Source organism: Artibeus jamaicensis, unplaced genomic scaffold, assembly GCF_021234435.1.
Source record: "Artibeus jamaicensis isolate MK-2021 breed Jamaican fruit bat unplaced genomic scaffold, CSHL_Jam_final contig_475, whole genome shotgun sequence".
NCBI lineage: Eukaryota > Metazoa > Chordata > Mammalia > Chiroptera > Phyllostomidae > Artibeus > Artibeus jamaicensis.
Genome location: NW_026521852.1, coordinates 4,363,418 through 4,376,174, shown reverse-complemented (window position 1 = coordinate 4,376,174; position 12,757 = coordinate 4,363,418). Strand labels below are relative to the sequence as shown.

The 12,757-nt window shown below is 40.5% G+C and overlaps 1 pseudogene; it reads right to left on the bottom strand.

Moving 5' to 3' along the window:
- Positions 1–254: 254 nt before the first annotated feature.
- The window catches only part of LOC128627836 (glyceraldehyde-3-phosphate dehydrogenase-like), a 43,049-nt pseudogene continuing 30,546 nt past the window's right edge, over positions 255–12,757 (bottom strand).

Genomic DNA, 12,757 nt, shown 5'->3' with positions numbered 1-12,757 from the left:
TATGGATGGCAGCTCTGACTCCGTTTTGAAATTGCTCTACTTATATTATTTTTTACATCATAATTCATATTTTGAATGGCAGCAGTAAATCTTAAAATAATTTCTCTTAAAAAGGGCAAGTAGGTTTTTGACTGATTGAGCCCTTACACATCTTAGAATTCTTTCCTGTTTTCTCCATCCAGGAACATTCTTTTGGTTGTATATAAAACACTGTTTTGCTTCTCTGTTTAATGTCTGTATTAATAGACAATAGCCTATACATTTTTTTTTGGCTGGGTACAGTGAGCTTTATTAATGGTGCATGACAAAGTAGGGCTCCCTATGCCCATCTCTTTCTTCAGGGGGTCTGGCATGAAAATTGTGGAGCTCAGGAGATTCTCAGTGTGTTGGCGGATCAATTTGGGGGAAGGACTCCCTAGCAGTTGGTGGCCTCTCTTCCTTTTGCTGGAACTGGTGGTCAAGGGAATTCTTACTAGTTGGTGACCATGTGGACCATAAGTTTTATCACCCACCAACCTGCTGCTGTAACCAAATTTATAGTCACACCAGAAAATGAGCTTGATAGAATGTTGAAGGTGATGCCAGCCTCAGCATTGAAGGTAGAGGAGTGGATGTTACTGTTAAAGTAACAGGAGATAACCTGGTCCTCAGTATAGCCTAGGGTGGCCATGAGGGGACCCTCCAATGCTGCTTCACCACTTTCTTTTTTTTAAATCCTCACCCAAGGGTATATTTTATTGATTTCAGAGAGAGAGAGGGAGAGATAGAAACATCAATGTGAGACAGAAACATTGGTTGGTTGCCTTCTGTATACACCCTGACTAGGGACCAAACCCACAACCTTTTGATGCATGAGACAATGCCCCCACCAACTAAGCAAACTGCAGGGGTATGACCTTGATGTCATTGTATTTGGCATCAAGTACAAGGCAGCAGGCCAGACCTGTAGCTGACACATTGAGGTTGGGGACACAGAAGGCCATGCTATTTAGCTTTCCATACAGCTCAGGGGTGACTTTGCCTACAGCCTTGGCAGCACCAGTAGAAGCAGAGATGGTGTTCTGGGCAGCCCCTTGGCCATCATGCCAGAGCTTCCCTGAGGGGCCATCCATGGTTTTGGGGGTATAAGTGATGCCATGAACAGTGGTCATGAGTCCCTCCATGATTCTAAATTTGTCATGGATGAGCTTGGTCAGGGGTCCAAGCAGTTGTTTGTGCAGGAGACATTGCTGACAATCTTGAGGGAGTTGTTATCCTTCTCATGATTGACACTCATCACAAACACGAGGGCAGAAATGATGACCCTCTTGGCTCTACCTTGCAAGTGAGCTCCAGTCTTCTCAAAGGTAGTTAAGATACCAGTATACTCCACAACATATTTATCATCAGTATTACACAATTTGATGTTGGCAAGATCTTGCCCCTAGAAGATGGAGATGGACTTTCCATCGATGACAAGCTTCCCATTATCAGCCTTGACTGTGCAGTGCCTTTGAACTTGCCATGGGTAGAATCATACTGGAACATGTAGACCAGGTAACAACCTTGGTGACCAGGAACCCGATGTAGCCAAATCCATTCACTCTGAACTTCACCACTGTGTCTCAGAGTTGAGGCTGGCACTGCACTGGAAGATGCAGCACGTGAGAAGCAGAGAGCCTTCTGAAACAATCTATTGTAACATATATTGTCTTGGTTGAAACATATGAAGAAAATCTGGCTTCTCAGATTGGAAAAGAGAAAAGTATTTTTAATAATTTTTAGATGATTCTATATATTCTTCTTTGTCCCTATACCAAAATTCAGGAAATAGGAGTTTCCTAAAGTTTGTTTCAATGTAGAATCTAAAACCATATCAACAGAAGTACTTATTAGGACTTCCGCCAAGATGGAGGCATAGGTGGAGACGCTGTGCTTTCTCACACAACCAAGTTTAGAGACAACTAAATATTAGCAACAGAAAACACAGCCAGAACACAGAAAATTGAACTTTTCAGAAGTCTGATAACAACAAATTCTTCAGCCTGACTGGGAAGAGGGGCGAAACCAGCAGCTGGTGGAGCAGGGTTGCACAGGAAAACTCAGTCAGACAAAGTCAGGCACACGGAACCCAGGTGCAGGGTTGGACCTAGTGAGCGACCCAGCGAGCGACCATGGGGAAACAGTGAGGGAGCAGGGCTGCAGGTTGAATGTGGTCACGCATTCGTGCGCAGATGGACAAGCGAGGGAGTGGGCGATTAGACGGGACCCAGCAGGCCCCAGCGGCAAGAGGCAGCAGAGGGTGCTGCCATTTCCCTGCTCTGACCCTGCTTTCACACACAGCATCATAACCCAGCGACCTGAGTGGCCCTGCCCTGGTGAACCACCTAAGGCACTGCTCCTCACCCAGCTGTGAGAAACAGTGGAGGGGGCCGCCATTTCCCCACTCTGACCATGCCCCCACATACAGCGTCACAACCCAGCGACCTGGGAGTCCAAGGCTCCACTCCTCATACTTAACGTGTGTGAACAGACTAAAAATGGCTCAAGAAGATCTCAAAGCCCCAGAGCCTATAAATCTAAGCGATGAAGAAATAGCAAAACTCTCAGACTCAGTTTAAAACACTGGTGATCAGGATGCTCACAGAACTGGTTGATTATAGCCACAAAATAGAGAAACATATGAAGGTGAAATTAATTGAAATGAATGGAATTGCACAGGAAACCAATAGCAATGAAAAGGAAACTGGGACTCAAATCAATGGAGTGGACCAGAAGAAAGCAAATAATGGCCAAACAGAAAAGAGTGAAGAAGCAAGAATTCAAAAAAATGAGGAGAGGCTTAGGATCCTCCAGGACATCTTTAAATGCTCCAACATCCGAATTATAGGGGTACCAGAAGGGGGAAAGGCACAGCCACCAGTGGAAAACTTATTTGAACAAATAACAAAGGAGAACTTCCCCAATCTGGCAAAGGAAATAGACTGCCAGGAAACCCAGGAAGCTCAGAAAGTCCCAAAGAAGTTGGACCCAAGAAGGAACACACCAAAGCACATCATCATTATATTAGCCAAGATTAAAATGAAGGAGAGAATCCTAGAAGCAGCAAGAGCTAAGGGGACTGTTACCTACAAAGGAGTTCCTATCAGACTATCAGCGGATTTCTCAAAAGAGACATTACAGGCAAGAAGGGGCTGGAAAGAAGTATTCCAAGTCATGAAAACCAAAGACCTACAACCAAGATTGCTCTATCCAGCAAAACTTTCATTTAGAATGGAAAGGCAAATAAAGTGCTTCTCAGATAAGATCAAATTCAAGGAGTCCATCATTACCAAGCCCCTATTATATGAAATGTTAAAGGGACTTATCTAAGAAAAAAGAAAATTAAAAAAGATGAACAGTGAAAGGACAGCAAACTCACAGTTACCAACAATTATACCTAAAACAAAAGCAAACTAAGAGGACAGCTAAATCAGGAGCAGAACCATAGAAATGAAGATCATATGGAGGGTTAGCAACAGGGGAGTGGGAGAAGGAGAAGGGGGGAGAAGGTACAGAAAATAAGTATCATAGATGGTAGGTAGAAAATAGATAGAGGGGAGGGCAAGAATAGTATGGGAAATATAGAATCTAAAGAACTTGAGACACATGGTCATAAACTAAAGGGGAGAATGGTGGGGGAGTGGGTGTACAGGGTGGAGGGGAATAAGGGGAGAAATAGAACAACTGTAATGGCATAATTAATAAAACATGTTATTAAAAAAAAGAAAGAAATCTGAAACACTAATTTGAAAAAATACGCACACCCCTATGTTTATTGCAGCATTATTTACAATAGCTAAGATTTGGAAACAGCCCAAGTGCCCATCAGGTGAGTACATTAAAAAAGCTGTGGAAATGGGAGGGAGGTGGGGAGCAAGGGGCAGGGGAGGCTGGAATGGGAAAAATAGACAAAAAACTGTACTTGAAAAATAACTAAATAAAATTAATTATATATATAAAAAATAAATAAAATTTAAAAAAATCAGAGAAGAGATGCAGTTTCAGCATCTTATAAATGAAAGGGCAGGAAAGAAGCTTAGAAAAATAATTTCAGAATTTTGGATTAGAATTAGCGAGTATTTTCCATTTAGTGCTTCTTAGAGACACCTCAGTAAAGAATTCAGTTGCTTAATTAACAATGTTAAAAAAAAAAAGAAAAAGCTGTGGTACATTTACACTATGGAATATTACTTGACCATAAAAAAGAAGGAACACTTTTGGGATGGCATGGATGGACCTGGAGAATATTATACTAAGTGATATAAGCCAGTCAAAGAGAATTACCATATGATATCACTTATTTGCAGTATCTAATAAAATAACAAACAAAATAGAAATAGACTCATACATATTGAGAACAGACAGCTGTTAGAGGATAGGGGTGTTGGGGGACTGGGTGAGAAAAGTCAAAGTGTAACAGGGTACAGCCAAGATGGGGGGGCCCAAATAGGGATTTGGAATGGGGTCCAGGACTCAAGGTGTCCAGGAAATATTAAAAAGATATGTAGGATGTCCTCCCCCCTCCTCCCTACACATGTGAGTTGGGGGAAGGGACACATGGAACAGGAACATGCAGAGCTATTTCGTATAGCAACAGCTTTGCAGCTAACCTCTAACATGGTCACTTAACATATCTATAACCTTTAACTGGTTGCATGGATCTGTTAAATAACTGTGGCCATGCTTTGATCCAGGGGGATGGATGGAAGTGACTTCCACCCAAGATGTAACTAGGGGGCAGCTCCCCCTGGTTACAGCACCTGCATGAAGGCTTGGAGAAGATTGGTTCCATGACATGGGGCCATGCCTGCCCAGACCCACGATGGCAACCCAGTAAACCTGGAAGAATACAGGAATGCTGGCAAGTGTAACTGATTGTAGGAGAAGTTGGAAATAGGGGTGCAGAGGAAGATGGGCATCGGGATTTAAATCCAGACTTGGCAGCCATATGAAGAGAGAACCACCTGGCTTTGGTTGGCAGAGTGGGGACCATGTGGCTTTGGGGTGCTCCCTTTTGCTGCATGGCTTAGGAAGCAGGAGGGACTTTGCCTGGAAGAAAAGGGGTGAAAGGACTCTTGTTGGTGGGCCATGAGAAGGTGCTACATGGCTTTGGATTAACTGGAGATCCTGGTGGCAACACAGCTGATGGTGCTGGGAGCCCATATCATGGACTTCTACTTCTTTTCCTGAGGTACAGTACCTTAGATTAGGGCAAAGGGTGAAGGAAGGACTCTGTGCATCTGTGGGTATACTAAAGGACTTTAATATTTTAATGAAGATATTAGGTCACTACTCTAAGTTTGTATAGCTTTAAATAAATATTTCCTTTTCACAAAATTCTGGCATTGAGAGATGTCTTTCCTCTGGAGGAAAAGTTTGCATAGCGAACTTAGTGGGGGGTTCTTTTGATAATAGTATATTGTACACCCCCCTTGGGTCTGTTCTGTAACAAAAGGATTAAACAAAAAAAAGTCTTAGACACAGACAACAGTGTGGTGATTACCAGAGGGAAAGGGGTGGTGGAGGGAGGTAGAAGGAGGTGAAGGGGGAATAAATGGTGATGGAAAGAGACCTGACTTGGGTTTTGAATACACAATACAATACAGAGATGATGTATTATAGAATTTTACTCCTGAAACCTATATAATTTTATTAAACAATGTCACCCTAATACATTCAGTTTTTAAAAGAGGCCTACAGTTTACAGGTATAAACCTGAAAGACCCCAACACTGCATTCTGAATACTAGTAAATAAATAAGGAATTAAATTCTGGAAGACAAAATATATGCACAGAGAGGCTTTGGGAGAGGTAGTGTATGTAGCTTTGAGTTTCACACTTTGGTGTATATGTAGCATGTTTTGATTTCAGCAATTGAAGAGGTTGTATTAAGCCAGGTGGGTTTTTGCAGTTGTGTCGTTAGCTTCTAACTTCTGTAAGAGGCTTTAAGTCTTAAGCCACTTCATATTTTGACCTTGGCAGATGACTACAGTTTATGTTACAATATTTGCACTACTACAAAGCAAAGGTGCACATGTTGGTCCTTAAGCAAAGATGCAGTCTTTCGCAATACAATACGCCCCTCGACTGAGTCACCAGGAGGCCTCAGGGTATACACTACTGCTGCAGCCTGAACCTTTAACAATGGCACTGGTCTCAGAGTACAGTGTTTCAAGAGGTGTTGACCCCTTGAAAATCTTGGCAGAACTGGTAGAGTTAGTGGATTTAATGGCAGGTTTGGCTGAGGTAAGAATTTAAACTCTAGGAGAAAACATTTCAGTATGTGGTTCCTTAAGGAAATGGTGGGCAGAAAACTGCTGATAAAATACAAGTCAGCCCACTAGAGCTACAAGCATTACTGAGGATTAAGCTTTACATTATTACTGCCACAAGTTCTGTTTTATGGAAACGTTCTGTATCTTAATCTGGATGCTGCTTAACTTGAATGTGTTCACTTTGTGGAAGCACATTGAGAAGTGCACTTGATTTATTTACTTTTGTGTGTGAATGTTTTACTTCAAAAAAAGTTTGTATAAAAAATGATTAGTGACAAGCTTATGGAGGAAGCATTTTTGTTTTCCCAAAGTCCATTCTATTTTTTAATTAAATGTCTTATTGCTAAAACAACTGCTAATCAAGTCTTCTGTCACATGAAGCCAAATATATCCTAAAGACTCCTAGTAAAATAAATTATGTCCCCTTTTCATTCTTGATATTATTCATGTGTAAATTTAATATTTATTAAATATTTATATATTAGTGATTTTGTTATAAGTTTGTCTATTTAATCACCTGCTTCGGTTTAAAAAATTTTTTAAATTTATCTTTATAGACAGTGGGGGAGGGAGGGAGAAAGAGAGAGAGAGAAACATCAATGTGTAGTTGCCTCTGGCACGGCCCCTACTGGGGACCTGGCCTTCAATCCAGGCATGTGCCCTGACTGGGAATTGAACCAGCCACCCTTTGGTTTGAAGGCTTGTGCTCAGTCCACTGAGCTACGCCAGCCAGAGCTACCTGCTTTGTTTTTACGGATTGCTCTAAGGTGTCATTTCTTTTCTTTTTTTATTAATTTCTGTTTTTACTTTTACTATTATCTTTATTTTTAAAATACATTTTATTAATTATGCCATTACAGTTGTTCTATTTCCCCCCTTCATTCCCCTTCACCCTGCGCACCCCCTCCCCCACTATTCCCCCCTTGAGTTTATGACCATGTGTTCAAGTTCTTTAGATTCTATATTTCCCATACTATTCTTGCCCTCCCCCCATCTATTGTCTACCTACCATCTATGCTACTTATTTTCTGTACCTTCTCCCCACTTCTCCTTCTCCCACTCCCCTGTTGCTAACCCTCCATATGATCTTCATTTCTATGGTTCTGCTCCTGATCTAGCTGTCCTTTTAGTTTGTTTTTGTTTTAGGTGTGGTTCTTAGTAACTGAGTTTGCTGTCCTTTCACTGTTCATTTTTTTTTAATCTTCTTTTTCTTAGATAAGTCCCTTTAACATTTCATATAATAGGGGCTTGGTAATGATGGACTCCTTGAATTTGATCTTATCTGAGAAGCACTTTGTCTGCCTTTCCATTCTAAATGAAAGCTTTGCTGGATAGATCAATCTCGGATGTAGGTGTTTGGATTTCCTGACTTGGAATACTTCTTTCCAGCCCCTTCTTGCCTATAAGGTCTCTTTTGAGAAATCCGCTGACAGTCTGATGGGAACTCCTTTGTAGGTGACTGTTCCCTTATCTCTTGCTGCTTCTAGGATTCTCTCCTTCATTTTAATCTTGGCTAATGTAATGATGATGTACCTTGGTGTGTCCCTTCTTGGGTCCAACTTCTTTGGGACTCTCTGAGCTTCCTGGGTTTCCTGGCAGTCTATTTCCTTTGCCAGATTGGGGAAGTTCTCCTTTATTATTTGTTCAAATAAGTGTTCCACTCATGGCTGTTCCTCTCCCCCTTCTGATACCCCTATAATTTGGATGTTAGAATGTTTAAAGATGTCCTGGAGGTTCCTAAGCCTCTCCTCATTTTTTTGAATTCTTGTTTCTTCATCCTTTTCTGTTTGGTCATTTTTTTCCCTCCTTCTGGTCCACTCCCTTGATTTGAGTCCCAGTTTCTTTTCCATTACTATTGGTTTCCTGTGTATTTCCCTTCATTTCAATTAGTTTAGCTTCCATATGTTCCTCTAATTTTTGACTTAAATCAACCAGTTCTGTGAGCATCCTGATCACCAGTATTCTGAACTGTGCATCTGAAAGTCTGGCTATTTCTTCATCACTTAGATTTATTGGCTCTGGGGCTCTGAATTGTTCTTGAGCCATGTTTTGATCTGTTCGTGCCTGTTAGGTATGAGGAACAGAGCCTTAGTTGTTCACCAGGGTGGGGCCACCCAGGTTGCAGATTTGTGATGCTGTATGTGAGGGCGGTGTCAGAGAGGGGCAATGGCAGTTCCCTCTACTGCTTCCCGCCACTGGGGCCTGCTCTGCTAGCTCCTTCACCGGTTTATCTGTGCGCGAATGTGCGACTGCAGTCAGCCCTCAGTGAGACCACTGCCTTGTGCCCTCAGTGGGTCTGCCTGTTTCTCCACACCTGGGATCTTCCACGGCTGCTGGCACACCTGGGTTGTGTGCCCGGTTAGGTCTGGTGGATCTTTCCTGTCTGACCTTGCTCTGCTGGCTCTGCCCCTCTTACCAGTTTGGCTGAAGGGTTCGTTATTGTCAGACTTCCGTGTAGTTCAATTTTCTGTGGTTTGTCTGCGTTTTTGTTGCTAAAACTTTGTTGTTTTTAAACTTAGTTGTGCAAGAAGGTGCAGTGCTTCCACCTAAGCCTCCATCTTAGCAGAAGTCCTACTTTTACTATTATCTTTATTATACTTTCTTTGAAATTCCCTGCTTTTTAAGATTGTAATGCTTTTCTAATTTGTGGTTAAGTTTTTATATGTTTCACTTGAATCTTTTTGTCTATTTTTCCAGAATTTTGTTGGGATTTCTAGAACTGAGGATTAATATCTCTCAGCAACCCTGAAAAATTCCCAATCATTTTTAAGCTTTAAGTATGTCTCCATGCATCTCACCATTTTCTTCTTCTGGAACTCCACTGAGATACGTGTTACAGTTCTTCAGTCAGTCCTCCATGTCTCTTAATCTTTCCTATTTTTCCATCTTTCAATCTATGGACAGTGTTCCAGAAAAGGTGAATGCTTTTCATTTTTTTCAGTACATTGGTTCTCTTTTTAGTTGTCTAACCTGCTATTTAATCAGTCCCTTGACTATTTATCCTAATTTTTTATTTCTAGTTCTTCTACTTTTTGAAAATCTGCTTGGTTGTCCAATATAGTTTCTTATTGCCTACTCATACTTTCTTTTCCTGCTTTTATTTCTGGAAGCATACTAAACATAATCATTTTAGATTTTATGACTGATAAAAATTCAATATATGGAGTCTTTGCATTTCTGTTTCTGCTGTCTATTTTTCCTCTGGCTCTCACTCATAGTGTTTTGTGCATGTACATGTTTTGTGACTTTTAATGTGAACTATTATATTTTTCAAATTTATCTTCAGTAACTCTTTGAAGCCTGGGTTGAAAATGAACACTGCTTAAGAAAATATGTATTTATTTCTGCCTCTTGTCAAATTTTTACTTGAATTTCCAGACCATACAGGCAACAGAAATTCAAACCAAAAACCTTTTTGGGGACTGGTATATTAGTTTACTGCATACCAAATTACATAATTTAGCTGCTTAAAACAATAACCACTTATTGTCTTTACCTGGTCTTTATAATCTGGGAGTAGCTTAGCTGGGTGGTTGTAGCCCAGGGTCTCACCTGAGGTTATACTTAGGCCTTTTAGCCTTCAGGGACAGCAGTTACCTAAAGGCTTGACTTCACTGGAACTGAAGGACACACTTTTCAGGTGGCTCACTCACAGGCCTTGCAAACCAGTCTTATTGCTAGGAAGTGGCCTTAGTTCCTTGCTTCTCCATTTTACAGTTTTCTTAATGACAATCAGCTTCACGACATGGCAGCTGATTTTTTTTAGCAAGAGTGTTCCAAGAGAGAGAAACTCAGAAATCTCAATATCCCATGTGACCTAACCTCAGAACTCACACATAGTCACTTCTACAATACCCTTTTAGCTATGTACGTAAGTCCTACCCAATGTAGATGTTGACTATATACAAGAGTGTGACCGCCAGGAGGCAGAGATCACTGGAACCAACATAGACGCTGGCTATCACACATGGCTTACTATTGTAAATTATCCAGGGAAATTTTTCTCCTCATTTTCTCCAATACTAAGGTCAAGCCAGGTATGTTTCCTTGTCACCTGGGGTTTTTTTACAACAGGATTTATGTTTATTTTTACACTGGGGTGCCATCCTTTGGGTTCTATTATCAGTAGCCATCTCCCATTACATTCTGTACTTAGAAGGACCTGTGGTCCATGTAGTGATCAAAATGCCCAAGGCCTCAGGGTTGGCCAGAAAACCTCAGAGTGAACGCTGGAGCATTGGACTTCCATAATTCTGCTTGCAATTCAAAATAGGAATTTAGAGATTTCTTTTATGCCAGCCCAGCAATACACATAAAAGCTTTTAAAAATAATATTTTATTCAGTACTTTAACTGAAACAGTAGATTTGTTCAAGTTAACTTCATTATATAGTCAGGAATAGATACAATTAAAATGTTTCCTTAAATTTGCACTATTATTATATTTTTAATTTTTAGAAGGGGATTCTTGCCAATTTAACCTCAATCTATTTTCTGCCACAAATGCATTTAAAATGAATAATGTTCCTCTTGACACTGTTTTAGGCACTTCTTACAAGTTTTGAAATGTATGGGTTTTACTGTCATTCAGTTCTAAATATATTCTAATTCCCCATTATATTTTATTATTTGGCTCATGCATAGTTCTTTAAAAAATAGTTTCATGTATTTTACTAGCAAACTTACAGAAGGGGCACAGAGGAGTGACAACATCACAAACATGGACAACGCAGAAAAGCACAGTGAGTGGGTGGAACATGCTGTGTGGTGCAGGTGCTACAAACACCATTTAGTTGCCATCAGTAAGAAATTTACTTGTTTTTAATTTTTTTTAAATATAGTGTCACTACTAAGATACTGACTTTGGGTTTTTTTTAAGATTTATTTATTTTCTAGAGAGAGGGGAAGGGAAGGAGAGAGAGAGAGAGACATCAATGTGTGGTTGCCCCTCATATGCCCCCAACTGGGTATCTGGCCCACAACCCAGGTATGTGCTCTGACTGGGAATTGAACCAGTGACCCTTTGGTTCGCAGGCCAGTGGTCAGTCCCCTGAGCTACACCAGCCAGGGCGAAATTTACTTGTCTTTAAAAAATCCAAATGCTGGCATTGTCCAGAATTTGCAGGTTTATTTATATTGCTATAAAGTTGAACTGCTGAAAATTGTTCACTGAAACACACTGACTAGCATTAATGCTGTATGTCCCTGAATTTATATTTTAAAAAAATTTCACACACAAATGAAAATGGAAAAACTGCCAATATATGATTTGCATCCTCTATTTTCCATTTGCAATCATACACTTGGGTACCCTTTGCCTTCAATGAAAAAAAATCTAAAATTCAGAACTACCAATAACAGAAAGAAGACAATTTTTTTAAAGAATGAAATACTTTCCATCATAGTGTATTCTTTTAAAGATTTTTAATTTATTTTTTAGAGAGAGGGGAAGGGAGGGAGAGAAACATCAATGTGTGAGAAGTACCGTGCATGCCCCCAACTGGGGACCTGGTCTACAGCTCAGGCATGTGTCCTGACCAGGAATTGAACTGGCAACTTTTCAGTTCACAGGCTAATACTCAATCCACACCAGCCAAGACCCCATCATACTGTATGCTTAAGCATGTTCTCCATATGTGTGGCATGCTAGCTGGATGTCTTTTGGCATAATTGTTACATGATTGACATGGATAGCACACAGGTTGGTGTCTTCAAAAAGGCCAACCAGACAGGCCTCACTTGCCTCCTGAGAAGCAAGTGAGAAGCACCAATAGCTGCACCCTGGAAGCATAGATCTGTTTAAAGTCCTGAGCAATTTCTCACACTGGATCTTGGAAGGGAAGTTTGTAAATCAGAAATTTGCTGGGATAACGTCTAATTTCACAAAGTGTCATGGTACCAGGCCTGTAATGATGAGGTTTCTTCACTCTTCCAATAAAGAATGCAGTTTTAAACAGCTTTGGTAGCCAGTTGATTTCTTGGTGCTTTGTCACCCTCAGTTTTGTGGGCACTATGCTTTGTAGGAGCCTTGGTGTAGAGACCTCTTCACTTACCTCCCTTCTCCTTGGGCTGGAACACCTGAGCTGGAGGTGGCGCTGGTGTTAGAGAGCAGCAGCAGTGCCACAGTAGCTGGGAACACAATAGGCTCATGAATTGTTCCAGTGTGTTTTATAAATAATTTTAAGCAATTAACTTTAGATTAGTTAATATATTCATAAACATAAAAACTAAAAATGCAAAAAGGTATTCAGTGAAAAGTTTTCATCCTACAACTGATTTCATTCTACATCTGTGGATTCATCCACATGGTATCATACACTTCCCCCAATACAAATGTCCACTATTAAATATTTGGGGTATATTTTGAAATAATTTCTATATGTATATTTACATGTATATATAAAAATTATTTCTAAAGATATATATATATTTGGCCAAAAAGTCTGTGTGGTTTTTTCATAA